The following is a 19730-nucleotide window of genomic DNA, read 5'->3' on the forward strand; positions in this document are numbered from 1 at the left end:
TACTGCAATAACAGTTATGTGAATGTGATCTCTCTCTCTCTCAAAATACCTTATTGCGTTGTACTCTCCCTTCTTCTTGTCATGATGTGAGATGATAAAATGCCTACATGAGGAGATGTAGTGAGGTGAATGACATAGGCATTGTGACATTGTGTTAGGCCACTACTGATCTTCTGATACTGCGTCAGAACGGGGATCATCTGCTTCCAGACCAAGGTTGATGGTGTGTAACCAAAGCTGTGAAAAGAGAGACCATGGATAAGGGCAGACTCCTGTATATTAAAAAGAGGTGAACTCACGAGATGTCATGATCACTTACAGCTGAGAGAGGTTAGAGCCAGGTCTTCGAAGGCCATAAATGCCAGGATACAAAGTTTAGAAGAAACTCTCTAGACAAAGGGGAGGCTTTTTTTTTTCTGCATAGGAAAATGGTAAAGTCTGAGGTTCAGGAAGGTTATAAGGTTAACTGCAATATATGTGTGGATTAAAGTTTGGTAAGAGAAGAGGGAAGATGAGTTATATAGGTTTTATTAAATGGTAAAGTAAGAAGTGATGGCGACTTGAGCAAGGGAAGTAGAAGTAAGGACTGAAAGGAAGAGAGAGATGCTAGAATTATTGCAGAGAAAACACAAAGGCCTTCCTATGCATTTTCAAGTGAGACTACTGAACAGACTGTGGGACTATTAGCATTCATCTATCCATCAAATCATTCAACAAGTCTTTCTTAAATAACTATTATGCATAAGCATTGTGCTGGGTTCTGGAGGTACAGCAGTGAATATAGCAATGAATGGTCCCTGCCTTCATGTAGCTTCAGTACTGGGAGAAGCAGACAGTAACTAAAAGACACAAATAATTAACAAACACTTATAAGTGCTATGAAGGAAGGTTTGGGATGCTGAGAGAGAATAACAGGCAGCAGTAATGTTGGAATGGACTGAACTACTTTAAATTGAGCATTAAGTGAAGTCCTCTCTAAGGAAGTATTATTTCAGAAGAGATCTGAAGGATTTATCAGAAAGAGCAAGCACTGAAGAAGAGGGAAAACCTAGTGCAAAGGCTCTGAAATGGGACAATTTTGGTAGATTTCTATGTTTGAAGACGAGGGAACTGCCAGTGTGTTAAATGGTGCTGAGAAGTTGAGTAAGATGAAAATGGTAAATTGACCATTGGTTTTAGTAGCACAGATGTTACTGCTGACCTTGCTGAAAGCAGTTCCACTTGAATAAGGACAAAATCAAATTGAGGTGAATTGAAAAGTGAATGGGAAGAAAGGGAGAAGAGAAGAATGTGTTTAGTAGAGAAAAGAAATGAGCTGGAGGGGGATATAAAATGGGGGGTGTTCCAATTCATTAAAGCGATATAAGAATTTAGATCCCACCTATATACTGAGCTGGTAGAGATGGAAAGATCCATGCACATGAGAGAAGAAAACTGGGAGCAGAAGATGATACCTCCTAACACCTCCAGTTCACTCTCACTTTGCAACTGAGTTAAATAAATGACTCAACGCTAATTCTTTCAAAGTTAGGCTCTATTTAGAGGAAAATGGGGTAGAACATTGTGGACTGCACCAGAAAGTAAAGATATTAAGTACTGCAGAGGAAAAGAAGGGTGCAGGAAAGCTGAGATCTCGGTCACCAAACTGAATGCTGTCTAATTTCTAGTGTAGCTTCACATGAGCCCTGCCCCAAATTCCAAAAGAATAGAGATTCTTGACTCCAGGAAATAAACTGAGGGTTGTGGAAAGGGAGGTGGGGGGGGGGATGGGGTAACTGGGTGATGGGCATTAAAGAGGGCACGTGATATGATGAGCACTGGGTGATATACTCAACTAATGAATCATTGAACATTATACTAAAAACTAATGATGTACTATACCTTGGCTAATTGAATTTAATAAAATAAAATAAAATAAATTAAATTTAAAAAGTATAGAGATTACTTCATTTGATCTAACCAAGTATTAAGTGGTGAGGTAGAGAGCATATTCTATGTCTCTCTTTCTACGTTTAAAATCCAGTGTAGGGGTCCCTGGGTGGTTCAGTCAGTTAAGTGACTGACTCTTGGTTTCGGCTTAGGTCCTGATCTCATGGTTTGTGAGATCGAGCCCCATGTTGGACTCTGCACCCAGTGGGAATCTGCTTGACTATTCTCTCATTCTGCCCCTTCCCTCCCCCTGCTTCTCCCTCTCTCTCTCAAATGAATAAATCTTAAAAAAAAAAAAAAAAAAAAAGCCAGTGTAGCGGCCGCAGAATGTTATTTTCACCATTCAATAGAATTTATAAAATATATGGGGGAACCACTAATGTTTCCTTTTGTCAACCAAGGACATTATAAACATCCCACCATGTGCACCCATCATCTCACAAAAGAAATAATATTTTAGGCCCAAGAAGTAGGAAGAACATAATACCAGGATTAAAGACAAATAACAAATCTAGCTTCATAGAAAACCTCTCTACACTGTTTTCTTATTTTATTTCTAAGTCTGTCATGGATTGGTGAAAATACCATCCCAGTCATGTGTCAGTATGGAAATTAGTGTTAGGAAATCACTGCACCAGATGACTTCTCTTCCAAATTCTATGATTCAGTTAGTAGTAACAAAAAAGTGTCATATTTGAAGTAAAATAGTTTCCTTTTCATATTCTGTTCAATGATCTTATAAATAACTTTCCCCTGAGTCACCTTTGCAGTTCTCTCAGCCTTAGGGATCTAAAGCAACGCTCCACCATTCGCCTCAGTTTCAGAGGTCTCTTTCCCCAAGTCTTCAGAGAGCCCAGGGCATTACAATAAACACCTCTCTCAGCACAAAAGATAATAGCAGATGCAACTGTTTTCTGTTGGCTTAAATGTTGATGAAGACTTCAGTAACCACTCCACTCTGTACGAATCCAAAATCGAAAATGCAGGTTAATTTTCAAAGAACAGAAAGAACTGAAAGAAGAAAAACCACAAAACTGCCTTGCTGAACAAAAAGAAAATATGAAAGAAAGCTCACCGGCTAGCTTTTTTTTTTGGATATTTTTATTTCTAAAGTATTCACATATCCTAGTAGTTTTTGAGCACTCTTAAAGAAACATATTAAAATATTACATCAAAGAGGTTATTTTAAAAAATGACTTTAGTTACTAAAGGCGAACTCAGAACACCAGAGTTGTTACTTGCTCAGTGAGAGCTCTGATCTGTGGGCCTGTGCCTGATGACACCTTTCCAATTCCACCAGCAAGGTCCTGGAGCAAAGTTTCTTCCACTGAAGGGTCTGCTTTATTGAATTCCCTACCTGTCCTAATTCTATATATTTCCAATTAGCTACCTTCAAGGCTGACATTGGTGGAAGGGAACTGTTTTCTGACAAGCTAACATTTTAAGGCTAATGTATTTTTAATAAGCAATTGAATTTGCAGCATTCAGCTCTTGTTATGTTTTATTGGTTTTTGTGCTTTAATTTGGTATGTGTGTTTTGGCACAACTACATGGCAGGTGCAATTTTAAAAATGGAATCAATAAAATTCACTGTGATGTATGATATGAGCATTCCAAGCTTAGCTTTCAAAACAAAATACTAGGCATGGCTCTTTCCAGAGCCCTGCAAGGAAAATGTGCTGATTCCTTAGGGCTTTCCTCACTCTAGCTTTTTGAAATCTTGTTCACACTCCTCAAATGTCCAAAAATGCCCTCCTCTAAACAGCTCTTACTTGGAGACCACGACCTCATCTTCTCATTCTTGAAGAGATGAAGTTCGTCTTAGCAGGAAAGCCTAAGTATAGTTTGTTTTCCTCTTTAAAATCTGTCTATGTGCTTTCTACAGCATTGTCAATCAATAGGGACTTAATAAATCTTTGCTAAATAACTAGTTGAATAAATTTGTCCTCCCTTCCTTCTTCTGACTAAAAAGAAGAGAAACTCCTCCTTTCCAAGATTAACACCTCATAATGATGTAGAATTTATCTTATTCTATCCTCCCCTGCCTTCTTCAAGACCTTGTTTCATCATGTCTTCTTTCTCAGTTCTAAGTGTCTTTGATCCTGATTTCTCCATTGGTCACTTTATGGCTTCCTATAAACACAGATATCTTCATTTTGTTAAAATATGGTCTGAGGGAGGGAGTGGTGATTTGGACAGGGGGCACGCAGGAGGATATGACATTGGCTGACAATGTTTTACTGCTTGATAGCCGGGTGGTAGAGATAAAGTCATATGCTCATTTTGTACACTTTTTTTATCTTTGTTTTATTTGACAACAAAAAGTTCAAGGAAAGAAAAAGAAAACCAGGGGCGCCTGGGTGGCTCAGTTGGTTAAGCGACTGCCTTCGGCTCAGGTCGTGATCCTGGAGTCCCGGGATCGAGTCCCGCATCGGGCTCCCTGCTCGACAGGGAGTCTGCTTCTCCCTCTGACCTTCCTCCCTCTCGTGCTCTCTGTCTCTCATTCTCTCTCTCTCAAATAAATAAATAAAATCTTTAAAAAAAAAAAGAAAAGAAAAAGAAAACCACCTCAAGGGCAAGAGGATAATTAGAAATATTGATAGTGGACTTGAGAAAGTGAACAACTCTAATGACTAGCAAATCCTTTTTGCAAGTCAGCTAATTTCCAATGTTTTGTTTTCAACAAAATTAAAGAATGCCTTGTCATAGTCATATAATTATATATAATATATAATTTTAATATATAATGTGTAAAATACATAATTTTGAGTATGTAACTCACAAAAAGTTTAAAGAATTGAGTGAAATGACTATAAAAGGAAAACACCTCCATCCACTCTCATGTACTTATTTATGAGAACAAAATCTCTTTGGTATTTTCATCCAAAAAAGAAAAAAAATGAAGATAGAATTGATAATGAACCCTGTCTCATTCTAGCAATTAGTAATAATCATCTTTGTGTATAAGAATGAATGGGAAGGAGACAGAAAAAATTCCATGCATCTCATTAAGAAATGCATTTTTGGCAAATGTTAACATTTTATATTTAGTAATTATTTTCCAACTTTTTAATATATTAATTTCAATCCATTGTATGCTGCTATTACTTGCAAAGCTAATTCAACTCAGAAGAAATTTAACACTTAGAGCATGATGGTTACTTGGTAAAAAAAAATCAATGTGTACACATTTTTCCTGAAATTCATAATACAGTGATCCTTTGGGGCTTTTAAGAATTAGAAAACAATGGCCTGCTGTGGATGAATCTTACAAATAAAATGTTGAAGGGGAAAAAAGCAAGTCACAAAGAGTATATACTGTGTGAGTCTTCTTATACAAGCAAAACTCATCTATATCAGGGATCAGCAAAGCTTGCCTATAAAGGGATAAATAGTAAATAGTTTAGATCAACAACTCTAACAACTCAATTCAGACACCATGACAGCAAAAATGCCAGAGCCATACATAATCAAAAGGGTGTGGCTCTGTTCCAATAAAGCTATTTACAAAAAACAAGTGATGGGGGGTGGGAGGATGGGTTAGCCTGGTGATGGATATTAAAGAGGGCACATTCTGCATGGAGCACTGGGTGTTATGCACAAACAATGAATCATGGAACACTACATCTAAAACTAATGATGTAATGTATGGTGATTAACATAACAATAAAAATTAAAAAGAAAAAAAAAACCAAGTGATAGGCCAGATTTGGTCCATGAACTGCAATATGGTGATCCCTGGTCTATATTGTTCAGGCATTCATGCATTCATGTAACACTATCATAAAGCTATGATTACCACTGGGGGAGATGGGCAGAGTTACAATTGGCCAGGGGGTACAGGAGGAAAGTCTTAGGGGAAAGTAATACTTTGTTTCTTGACCTCGGTAGGTTATTATAATGCTGTTCACTATACAAACATTTGCTAACTTTTACATATATGTTTTATGTCTTTTTCTTTGCTTATTTTAAGATAATTCTGTTTTATTACATATTATTAAATAATACTCTATAAAAATTATATTAATTTACTTGTGTGCCATTAATGAATAAAAATACTTTCTTTACACACTCAGCAAAACATGTTACTAGTTTTCTGACCTCAAAATCTCAAGTCTAGGAATTTATCTCAAGAAACTAATTGCACAAGGGAAAAACTATATGCACAAGGAAATTTCCCCCAATGTTTACTTGTTTACCATGTTGGTAAAAACCTGGAAACACCCACAAGTAGCCACCAATAAAAGGTTTATGAAATGAATTATGGAACACTATGTTCCCACTAAGAGTAATAATGTAAATCTATATTTATTGACGTAGAGATACCGTGAAATGAAAATAGCAGGTTATCGAATAATATACAGTATGATTCTACATGTGTAATAATATATGCATATACATATATAAAAATATTCCTTAAAGTTCTGTTTGTTATTATCTAACCTCAAGAATTGGAATAAAAACACAGATGTAGGTTCCAGCCTGTATAGGAGCTTCTTCCTCTGCAGATGTAGTTCTTCTTCAGTCTAATACAGTCAAAGGCAAGTGTTCAGAGAACAATGATTTGGATCAAAATACTGCACTGTATGTGGTCAAGAGGACCCTGCCAGAAGAATGTTCTGATTTATTAAACTTGTCTCCCCTAAGCATGATGAAGTAGCTAAATCATCAATACATGAAGACACCATCGTCTCTGCCTGGATCTTAGGAGGCAGTAAGCCAGTATGTATGGTCCCCACTTTTGATGTGGCAGCCTTGGGGAAAAGGACCAGTGAAAAGCTAGTTCTACTCTGAGTACATGAATATGACCCAACACTCACACTGGAAGAACTGCTAAAAATATTTTGAGTCCTGGTTACAGCTTGAAGTTTAGAACACACCCATAACCTCAGGATGATCCCCTGAAAGCAAATGCTACTCCTCTTGATCACCCTGAGACAGAAAAAAAAAAAAAAAAAAAGGCTGGGTTATGAAGATCCATACAACTGAACCATGGTCCAGAGTGAGACAGTGACTTTGTATTAACAATAACATTCATCCCCTTGGAAAGGATTTTTTTTTTTTAAGATTTCATTTATTTATTTGACAGAGAGAGACACACAGAGAAAGGGGACACAAGGAGGGGGAGTGGGAGAGGGAGAAGCAGGCTTCCCACTGAGCAGAGAGCCCGACGCAGGGCTCAATCCCAGGACGCTGGGATCATGACCTGAGCCGAAGGCAGACGCTTAATGACTGAGCCACCCAGGTGTCCCTGGAAAGGATTTTCAACTCATGAGTCTTCTATCAAGGGCCAATAGGTAGGGAGAAAGATATGAAAAAATTGTGTGATTGATGCCACTTCTATCTTTCCTTTTTCCCCATATGCATAACAAATGGGATTCTGTTTTCATGTCTGGTGTTAAGATTTGAACCATGCAGATGAGGTATAGTGAACTTAAAAAAATCATAAATATATGCATAGATAATTATCTGCAGGTACGTATATCAAAACAATAATGGTGGTTATTTTTCTGTATTGTTACTTTTCATATTTTTTTATACTTTCTCATCCACACTTTATTTTTTTAATCTTTACAAGAAGTGTGTATCATATTCCCACAAAATAAAACAGTATTTTTAAAATGCTTTCCCCTGAAAATGCCACCCCCTACAGCTATTTCTCTTTTTTGCATATTGACTCATCTCTTTTTCACTAAGACTCTCACCCCTACCACTTCACTGAAAACGCACTCCTCAAAGTCAAACTTATCATTGCAAAATCCTCAGTCTTTATTTTCTCTGATAGCTCTAGGCCATCATTCAGCATAGTCAACCCCTCCCTGCTTTTCTAAATGTTTTCTTGGCTATTCATTCTCTTGTTTTTTTGCTTGCTTGTTTGTTTCCCCTACCTTTCTGTGGGCATCTCATCTGTCTCTTTGATTGGCTTAATATCCTCTGCTGGCTGTGAAATATAATCCCCAGCCTCAATCCTTAGAACACTGCTCCTAGCTATGTCTCAGGGCCATTACACTCTGATGAATTACTGTCCAGACTGACTTCACCATTCAGAGTGTTCCCTAAACTCGAGCTCCATCTTCATAACTGTGATTTCCACTGGGATATCTTGACATCACCTTAAACCTAACATGTTTGAAACTACATCTATTGGCCCAAACCAGTTTTCCCTCTAGATCTTCCTCTTTCTGCCCACAGAACTAGGTCATAATTTCATTACTTTTGCAATAGCCTTTGGCCAAAAACAAAGAAAAGGCACAAAGGGATCTTTAGCTATAGTAGAAAAATCTAAACAGAACAAAGAGTGAGTCTGAATACAAGAATTTTTTCAGAGCTGATTTCATAAAAGAAATCAGACCAATGTACCATGTCAATTTAAGTGGAGCCATAAGAGTAAATTTAGCTCCAATTTTGAAGTCAGTCAGTCCCTAGAGAGAATGTTTTCATTACCAATATTAACACCTCATCCTCCAAATCATGTGGATTCAGTGTCATGAAGAGAGGTACTCTTCTCTGTTCTTATTCAATCACTCACCAACTCTTGGTGTGCCTGGGTGGCTCAGTCATTAAGTGTCTGCCTTCGGCTCAGGTCATGATCCCAGGGTCCTGGGATTGAGCCCCACACGGGGCTCCTTGTTCAGTGGGGAGCCTGCTTCTCCCTCTTCCACTCCCCCTGCTTGTGTTCCCTCTCTCGCTGTGTCTCTGTCAAATAAATAAATAAAATCTTTAAAAAAAAAATCATTCACCAACTCTTGTCAAATCTTCTTTACTGTCTTTCTTTGTCCATTACTTTGTTATAGTTCCACTCTCACAAAATATCTAATTCAGGTCCTGCTCACCCTGCATCAAGACATTAGAATGCTCAACTTCATAACTTTGTAACTGATACGCTTTGCTTCTCATATTCTGTTCCTGTTTTCATAAATTTAACCCGCTGAAAAAATTATCCTTGGTACTTTGCTGACCACAACATAGAGTCCATAAAGCTGAGTATATAAGGCCTGTAAAAGCTGATCAAAAACCGCTTTTCCAATCTTATCCACCACTCCATTCCTTCACAAACAATTTCTGATCAGCTTTTGATAACTGCTATGTATGAAAGAAATAAAAAAATAGTACATGGATAGGAAAAAATCCTGGGAATCAAAGATTGAGTGAGATCTAATGAATATAGAAAAAGAGTAGAGAGCCTAGGACCAAGGTTTTGGGACTGAATAAAGTAGGAGACAGGAAAGGAGCATAAGAAAGATAAGTCTGTGAGGTAGAAAAATACCCAGGTTAAATGTTAAGTACAAAAGACAAGGGAAGAAGTTGTTCAAACCAAGACAGAGTGGCCAACTATTTAAGAAAAGACTGATGGTTGATCATTAAATTTGGAACATGGATGGCTAGAGACCTTGATGAAAGCAAAATCAGTGGAGTAGACAGAAGTCTGGAGTGGGATAAATAGAGAAAGGAATGCTGGGAGGGAGAAACAGTGAGTATTGACAGTTCTTGCATGGTTTTGCAGTAAGGAGAGCAGAGAAATTGGATTATTCATGGAGAGATAAGTAGCGTGAAGAAAATATAGCATGTGTGTATAACAAATAATCAAATAGAGAAGGAAAAACTGATGTTGCAAGAGAAAGAAGGTATAAGTGAAAGAGCAAAACACTTGGTTAGGTGAAAGAGAATGGGATTCAGTGCAAATGTGAAGGGACTGCTCTTTTTTTTTTTTTTTTAAGATTTTACTTATTTGAGAGAAACAGTGACAGAGAGAGAGATCACATGAGCAGGGGCAGAGAGAGAAGCAGACTCCCCACTGAGCAGGGGGCCCAATGCAGGGCTCAATCCCAGGACTCTGGGATCATGACCTGAGCCAAAGGCAGATGCTTAACCTACTGAGCCACCCAGGCATCCCGGGACTGCTTTTTGACAGGAATAGGAACACTTCCTTGGTGGTAAGAGAGAGGGTATGCAAATGTGAGGTGTAGAGATTTTTCAGTAAAAAGACGGAGCAGGCTCCTCTCCATGGCTTTTTGTTTCTCAGTGAGGTATAGGACTGGAAATATGGGAATGGGGATGGTATATAAAGTTTATTAAGAGAGGAGGTATTAAAATGAAGTCTCAGGGCACCTGGGCGGCTCAGTTGGTTAGGTGACTGCCTTCGGATCAGGTCATGATCTCAGAATCCTGGGATTGAGTCCCACATCGGGCTCCCGGCCCATCAGGAAGTCTGCTTCTCCCTCTGACCCTCTCCCCTGTCATGCTGTTTCTCTCTCTCTCTCTCAAATAAATAAAATCTTTCAAAAAAATCGAAGTCTCAGAGGGTAGAAAAATGAGCTTACTATAGAGAAACAGTTGAAATTCCAGGCAGTATTGAGACCTAATTTGAGTTTTGAGAGCATTACTTTAAAGTGAAATTCACTTTAATTTAAAGTGAAATCAGGGTCCCTGATGGGTTAATTTTCTCCAGGTATGAAAAAAGGGTAATTAATGCACAGGACAGAAATAGGACTCAGCCCATGATTTCTGACTCTAAGACCAATGTTCTTTCCATTAAATTATTTTTCCAGTGGTATTTTTTTCATAATTTCCTCTAGAAAAACTATAGTTCAGATTATAATTGAGTAAAATATTTTCTTTGAATTAAAAACAAATCTAAGAGGATGGTGAGCAACAATACCTATGGGAAAAAAACTGAAGAGGCTTCCAACATGAAACCATTTGTAACCTCTATGCCAGTCAGCATACATTTCCCCCTGTAAATATTGCAAAATGTCCATATGCTCATGCTGCAAAAACCCTCTTGGATCCTTGTAATCAGGCCAGTGGACCATATTGTTATGCACAATCTAACGTCTTTCCTTCTTGGCCCCCAACAAAGGGCAGCAGGCTGACAGGGCTAGAACTAATTAGCACCCTGTTCATCTTGCCTTATGCTTAGAACGCCTAAAGGAAGCTTCTCTTTCCTGGCGGATGATAAAACAGAATCAGTCTCTGCTCTCTGAGCTGAGTCATTTATCAATCATGATTTTGCAGACACATTGAGAAGCAAAGAAGAGAGAGATAGAGACAAAGACATAGAGACATACATTCCTATATTTAAAATGTTTTATGTGGGGCGGCTGGGTGGCTCAGTCGTTAAGCGTCTGCCTTCAGCTCAGGTCATGATTGGGATTGAGTCCCGCATTGGTCTCCCTGCTCCGAGGGAAGCCTGCTTCTCCCTCTCCCACTCCCCCTGCTTGTGCTCCTTCTCTCGCTTTGTCTCTCTCTGTCAAATAAAATAAAATAATAAAATAAAATAATAAAATGTTCTATGTTGTGTATGTATGTGTCTATTTGTACATATGTATATTTAGTAGCACAGATTAATGAAAAAAAGTGGACATAAATGGGGAAAGGTTGAGGGAAGAAAACTCAGGAAACTGTGACTAAGGCTATTCCTGGAGAGGCAGAATAGTATGGGGTTAAAAGCGTAGACTCTCAAGTCAAAACTCCAGGTCAAATCCTGGCTCTGACACTTATTAGCCACATGGCCCTGGGCAAGAAACTTACCTTTTCTGGACCTCAGTTTCCTCAGTTGTGAAAGATGAATAACAACAATAGCTAAATTAAAAGGTTATTGGGAGGATTAAATGATAAATTGTTGTTCGCAGTTCTAGCACTTCGTAGCTGGTGATCCCGAAGACACCATTCAACCACCTGAAGTTCAATTTCTTTGTCAGTAAACTTATGTGGTTTTGTGCAGTTTTTCCTCTTACAAGATCCTACATTTTCTGGTATTTGGCAATATATTTTGCCAGATTTGTGGGGAAATAAATATTGTATTAGTCATGGAACTTCTTAAAAATTCTCTCTGTTACCTATGCCTATGTTCCCATCAGTGGCCAGATAAATCTATCATTTATATTTGATTGGGGGATGTCATATATGAACCTAGAAAGCAGATATGTCTTCCTAAAAATGCATCTACATTAATATTCAAGTTGGCTTGCATTCCATGAAGACTTATCAATGGATAGCAGAGGTACACAACTGAGGAAGCTCAATCTGCAAGAAGCATTGCATAGAAAATGCCTCACCTACAAAGCTGAGAGAAGCTATAGAACTCTCAGTGCCAAGAGACAGTACTTAGTCTCCTTGCTGTGTCTTCTGGTTCTTACTTCATTAAGAAGCTCTGCTATAGGGGCACCTGGGTGGCTCAGGCGGTTAAGCTGCCAACTCTTGGTTTTGGCTCAGGTCATGATCTCAGGCTCCTGAGATTGAGCCCACCTCGGGCTCCACACTCAGCTGGGAGTCTGCTGGTGGATTCTCCCTCTCCCTCTCCCTCTGCCCCTTCCCCCCCTCAAATAAATACATAAATCCTTAAAAAAAAAAGAAGTGTTGCTATAGCTCCATAAAGGCAAACCCATGTCTTCTTCACTCTGTATTCTCAGGTTGAGAACAGTGACTGTCACAAAACAGGTCTCCAAAATGTGTGAAAAGTAAGTGTCTCATTTGTCTCATTTTTCATCTGCTTTGAAGTCAGTTCCCATAATCTAAATCCTTTGGGGTTAGGTTATAGTAAGCATTTATTCTAATATGATAGAAGCAGAGTAATAAATATGTTTGTGTAATCAATGCCTGGGCAATGTCTAAAACGTTCACAAAAAAATTCCCAATTATTTACAATGCCTAGATTACCATCTTTGCCTGCTGCATAAAATGTTGGTTCTTACGATGATTTTGGTACCCCCTCAATGTACTTCACACACACACATACACATACCCCACAATCTCTTTCTATAATAAAGACTTCATGTCAGCAGCAATTAAAAAGACACATACTCAAAATGCTAAGGGGGAAAGCAAAACAACAAAATGTTGGTTCATACTTAAGGCCCTGGGCTTTTGTGTTCCGTATGGTTACTGAGCTTGCAACATAGCAAATACAGATTCTGAAAGATCTTTTTATCCCTCTGTTTTGTGATTTGTGCAGTCAAGCATGTTAGAAAGAATAAGTAACTAGAACAAAGAGCTGACTGGCAAAGAGATAGCAATTTGTAATCAGTGAAGAGAATACTTTCCCCAGGTTCCAAGATTATTATTTTTTTCTTTTTTTAAACCTTGTATTGCAAGGCAGAGCAAACACAATTGTATAACACCCAATTATAACCAGGTGAAACCACCATCAAATAAGACCCTGAATCTTGGTTAGACAAAGAGAGTCAATGTATTTAAAAAAAAAAAAAAGGTGGGGGGTAATTCCAAAAGAATCATTCGGATGTGAAAAGATTGGCAATTATTTTTTAAATACATGTTTGTGGCTTAAACATAATCCCATAAATACCCTGAAGCCTCTAATGCTTCAAATTGTTTGGGGGATTCAGAGGAGTTAATCTCAAAGATAGTGTCATCTCAAAAATCATTAGATAGATCAATTTTTGTTATAGAGAAGCAAATAAAGAAAGAATAAAAAAGAAAAAAATATTTCATTCAATAGAAAGGATGATAGACTCAAAGTTATAAGATCTAGAATCTAATCTCAAGTCATCCCCCAAAGATGCTTTATGATCTAAGGCAAGCCAATTCTCTGTGTTTTTTGTTTCCCATGAATAAAATGAAGCGAAGGGAGATTTGCATGCAATCAGTTCCCTTCCAGCTCTGACATTAAATTTGTTCAAAAGTCCTTCATATTTACAGGACATGTCTTAGCTTACAAAAGCCTCCATATACTTTATATCATTTGATCCTCACAACAACTTTATAAAACTTATTATCTCCATTTGCAGATGAGGAAATCAAAGCTCAGAGAGATTAACAAACTTCCCCCAAACCATCCTGCTAGTATGTTGCAAATTCAGATCTTCTCATATCAAAACCACAGTGCTTTTTCAACCACAGTACACTGACTCCCTGATACTTATTATTTTGCCCTAATGTACATAGTATCTCTGAAAGTTTAAATTATATGACTGAAAAATGACCTTTTCTATTAAAACATAAAGCAGTTAGACTATGAGCCACAACACTTTCATAATTCTTCTTTCAGAGCCCTTTAGCCAAAGACCAACAAGGACACACCACATTTGCCCATGTTGGGCTGATTACTCACTGCAGTGAGCGAGAACACATGCGACAGGGAACTGGGGCATGTCTCAATAAGATGACAGAAAGTGAAGGATTTGGGCTTACATAAGGTGATTTGGGGGAAGTTTTAAGAAGGCCGTGTTTTGGTCTGAATTGGATGCTGTCAGGAAGTAGGGGTAATGGGATGACTAGGTATCTTAATAAATCTTATCTCTAGGGAGGCCAGTCTAAAGCAAAGGTAAAACTGTAACAGGTAACCGGCATTCACTCCTATCAGCCAGCCAGCACAGGGTAACAGGGTAATGTGTAGTCATTTTTTTGTGACTTGCACAGTGTTCACCATTGCTCTATGTTCAGTCATGATTTTGGAGTGGTCCTTTTGTTGTTGTTGTTGTTGTTCTTGATTCATCAAAGTCACAGAAGGGCCTGGTTTGATGATAATGTTTTATGGAAGTGTTTATGTTCAATACAAGCTATGACTGCCAGGCCAGCTTGTAGCAATACCCAGGCCTAGCTCCTGAATGTCAGAGGCTGCTTTTCTTTTTCTCAAACCCAGTTAACCATTCTAGTGCTTTGCCCTCCAGCTGATGGATGAGGGGGAATTTTCAAAAGAGAAAAAAGAAAGAGGTCTATTCTTTTTCAGGAGACATTTTTTTCATATGGCAAATAGTGCTTTATACAAAGTCAAGACATAAACAACAGCCTGAAAGAAAATAATCACAATGTAATAATAGAAAAATAAAAATATAAAATTCTCATATAAATCAAAAAGAAAAAGAAAATAACCTAATTGAAAAAGACAGTGGATAGGAAGAGGCAATTCATAAGTTAATAACCACAAATGGGTAAGAATAGGCATCCAATGTCACTATGCATGAAGTAAATATAAATTAAAACAAAGGGACAATTTTCTTCCATCAGACTGACAAAAAAAAAAAATGTGGGAATAGGAAGCACTCCTACACTGTTGGTTAGGAATGTACAAAGTACAACTACTTTGTAGGATATTTTATCAAATCCTATCAAACCTTAAAAAGTACATTACATTTTTAGGAGTCTTTTCTACAGAAATGATAACACATATACAAAGACATATGGTTCAAAAATGTTCATTGTAACATTTGTGATAGTGAAAATTAGGTAAAAATCCTTATGTATATCATTAAAGGAATAACTAAATTTTAAAAAATGGTGCATCCATACTATAGAGTTCTATGCAGACAATTAAAATAATTAGATGGGTCTGTATGACATATTCCAAAAACCGACAGTTACAGAGCAAGAAATCCAATTTATAAAATAATAACTAATAACTCATTTTTGTCAAAATATTTATCTATGTATAATGTTTGCATATGTATATGGTTATACACATATATGATGTATGCATGTATATATTTTTATATGAATATAAAATTATCTGTAAGTGAACATACCAACTATAAAATGTTTCCTCTGAAGAGCACGAATGCAGTTGTTTTGGGAGAATACAGGCTGGGGAGAATGGTGGAAATGCAAATTTTCCTGTATACATGTCTGTTTTGTTAGAAAAATTTATAAGAAAATATCATTTTCATAATAAAAAGTTAAATAATAAAATAATCTCTTAGGAAACATATAGCTGAAATGGCATAACAGAGAATGGAATTATCCTCCTGGCAGAAACAACTAAAAACACTGGACTATATATGAAACAATGGTTTTCACATATTGGAGATGAGGTATAGCAAGACACAAGCAAAGTGAAGCCTTATTATCGTCCTAATTACTGCCTGGAAGGGGAATTTAGGCTGCATCACAGGGAGGGAGAATTCAAGTGGAACCTAGTGGCCTCCCTATGTTAAGAGGACAGAACTGGGAGTCTAAGGAGGGAAATGTAGCTAGAGTTCTCAGGGCAGAATATAAGAGAGGAGAGACCTGCACAAAAATTTGTAGAGGGTCCACTCAACTCCTTAGCTGAGCACTCATTGGTACATAAATGTGAGGCAACTACCTGAGGGTAGGGAAAGAATCACATAAAAAAAGAAGAAACAATTCTTGGAGCTCAACCAGAACAGGAAACATTTCATATTCCCAAAAGTCAGAATGGAAAACCCTGTATTTCACATGGCATCAGGTAGGATGCTCAGAGGGCCTCTGTAGTGGACAAAAATTAGTCCTACATTAATAGTTAGTCCAGTCCTGTTTAATGAAGTTTAAAATCAAGCCTCAAAAAAATCACACTGTTTCCAAATAAGTTAAAAGCATTGCAGATTTAAGTTTGAGAATAATTTTAGGGAAAAAATACACCAAAAAACAATCCAACATTATCTGGCATCAAATAAAAAATTACCGAAAATGCAAGAAAGCAGGAAAATAGGAGCAATAATGAACAGAAAATCCTTTCAACTGAAACAGACCAGAAAATGGCATATATGATCAAATAAGTAGATAAGAACATTAAAATAGCCATTATAACTATATTCTACCTGTTCAAGAAACAAGAGAAAAGATTGAACATGTTATGCAGGCATATGAAACATATAAAAAGTACCCAAATTAAACTTCTAGTACTGTAAATTACAGGTCTGAAATGAAAAATACACTGGATGCTATACATAGCATATTAGACACTGCAGAAGGAAAAAAAAACAATGTTATAGGTTGAATTTTGTTCCCCCATAATTCATGAGTTGAAGTCCTAACCACCATTAGAATGACCATAGTTCATGAATTAAGTCCTAACCACCATTAGAATCACCTTAGAATGTGATCTTATTTGGAAATAATATATATAGATATAATAATTATATATAATTATAATAGATATAATTTGCTAAGATGAAATCATGAGTGTGGGTCTTAATCCAATATGACTGGTATCTTTATAAAAAGGGGAAATTTGGACACAGAGCTATACACACAAGGAGAATACCATGTAAAGATGAAGGAGGAGATTGAAATGATGCTTTCACAAGCCAAAGAATGCCAAAGATTGCCAGAAAATCACCAGAATCTGGTTGAGAGGCATGGAAAAATTTCTTTCTTACAATTCTTAGAAGGATCCAACTCTGTTAACACTTTGATATTAGAATTATAGCCGCCAGAACTGTGAGAGAATAAATTTCTCTTAAGTCACCCAGTGTGTGGTACTTTGTTATGGCTACTGTAGCAAATTAAAACTACCAGCAGCCTTAAAGACACTGGAATAATAACTACCTGAATTTAGGCAAAGAGGAAATACTGACCAAAAGAAAGCTAGAATACCTACATTAATATCAGATAGATTTCAGAGGCAAAAATATCACCAGGCAAAATGAGGGAAATTATGAACTTTCTAGTTTATAAACTTCCAATTTCCTAAGGCATAACTCATTAAAGGAACATGAGAATTTAAATAGTTAGGCAACCAAAGTAATAGAGATTCAAAGTCCATAATGTAAGGAACAAATAAATATGCAAGGAGAAATAGACAATTCATAATTATTAATAGATATTTCAAAATCCTTCTTCCAATAATTGATAAAAGAAACAGAAAATCAATAAAATATATCAACCAAATCAATATCAAACTACCACACTTATTTGACTTTCATGGAACACTCAGCCCAAAACAGCAGAACACAGAGTCTTTTCAAGTCCACACAAAACACTTACCAAGATAGAACTATATACAGTGTCATAAGATGAGTCTGAATAAATATAAAATAATTCAAATCATACAAGGCATGTTCTCTGATCACCGTGGAATTAATTAAATTAGGAATCAATATCAAAAAAATGTCTAGGAAATTCCCAATTAACTGAATATTAGATAACACACTTCTAAAGAGCATATGGGTCAAGAAAGTAATGAAAGGAAATTAGAAAGTATTTTGAACTGAATGGGGATGAAAACACAATCTTATCAAAATTGGGGGAATTCAGCTTTAGCAATTTTTAGAGGTAAATCTGTAGTACTAAAATTCCTGTATTAAAAAAGAATAGTGGTCTTGTGGCACCTGGGTGGTTCAGTTGTTAAGCGTCTGCCTTTGGCTCGGGTCATGATCCTGGGGTCCTGGGATCGGACCCCATATCGGCCTCCCTACTCAGCGTGAAGTCTGCTTCTCCCTCTCCCACTCCCCCTGCTTGTGTTCCCTCTCTCGCTGTGTCTCTGTCAAATAAATAAATAAAATCTTTAAAAAACATAAAAATAAAAAAATAAAAATGGTCTCAATGCAATGGCCTAAGCTTCTACATTCAGAAACTAAGACAAAGAGCAAATTAAATCCAAACTAAACGGAATCAAAAAAATAATAAAATTGAAATAGAAATAAATCAAATAGAAAACAAAAATAATATGCAAAATCAGTGAAACAAAAGTTCTTTTAAGAGATCAATATAACTAATACACATCTAGCCAAACCAATCTGGAGAAAAATGGATACTAGGAATGATGGAGATGGCATTACTAAAGGTTCCATAGATTTAATTAGATAATAATTGAATGTTATGAACAACTTTATGGCAATAAATTCAGCAACTTAAATGAAATTATAAATACCTTGAAAACACAAGCTACCCAAGCTCACAAAAAAATAATGTAAAAAGTACTATATTTATAAAAAGAAATAGAAGTTTAAGATAAAAACTTCACATAAAGAAAATTCCTGACCGAACAAACTTCTAATGAGAATTCTAACAAATACCAAAAGAAGAAATGATACCAATTCTACACAAAGTCATCCATAAAATTAACAGGAGAGAATGCTTCCTCATTATATAAGTCCACCATAACTTTGATACAAAAAAACAGACAAAGGTATTAACAAGAAAACAAAACTGCAGACCAATGTCTTCCATGAACAAAAATTCAAAAAGTATTAACCAATTTTAAAACAAACAATATACAAAATATATAATATACCATAACCAAGTGGATTTTATGTAATATTAGATTAACATTTAAAAAATAATGTTATTTACCAATTAACAGACTATAAAAGAACAAAACACATGATCATCTCAATAGCAGCAGAAAAAGCACTTGACAAAATCCAACAGATATTCCTGACATTTAAAAAATAACAAAAGAAAACCTCTCAGCAAATTAGAAATAGAAGGGGACCTCCCCCATCTAATAAAAGGCATTTATGAAAAAACTAAAACTAACACAATAAATGACAAAATATTTTCCATCTAAAATAAAGAAAAGGTAAAGATATTAGTGCTCACCACTTCTCTTCAACATTGTATTAGAAGTTCTAGCTGACGTAATAAGGGGAAAAAAGAAATAAAAGTCATCCAGAATAGAAAGAAGAAGTAACAGTTAAGTTTTTACCTAAGTACAAAATATTTTAAAATCCACAAAAAAGATTCTAGAACTAATAAGTGAGTTTAGCAAGGTTGTGGAATATAAGATCAATATATAAAAATCAATGGTATTTCTATATGCTAACAGTGAAAATTAGAAAAGCCTTCTTACATGTCACATCAAAGACACAAGCAACAAAAGAAAAAATAGATCTATTGAGCTTCACCAAAACCTTACACATGAAACCTAAAGCATAAGTGACAAAATAAAAAAATATATTAATTAAACTTTATCAAAATTTTCAAAATTTGGGCTTCAATGGATACCATTAAAAAAGTAAAAAATACAAATCACTGAATGGAAAAAATATTTGTAAATCATACATCTAATAAAGACTCACAGAATATAAAAAGAATTATTACAATAAAAAACCCAATTAAAAATGGACAGAGAATCTGTAAAGTCATTTCTCTAAAAAAAAGAT

Source organism: Neomonachus schauinslandi, chromosome X, assembly GCF_002201575.2.
Source record: "Neomonachus schauinslandi chromosome X, ASM220157v2, whole genome shotgun sequence".
In the NCBI taxonomy this organism is placed as follows: domain Eukaryota; kingdom Metazoa; phylum Chordata; class Mammalia; order Carnivora; family Phocidae; genus Neomonachus; species Neomonachus schauinslandi.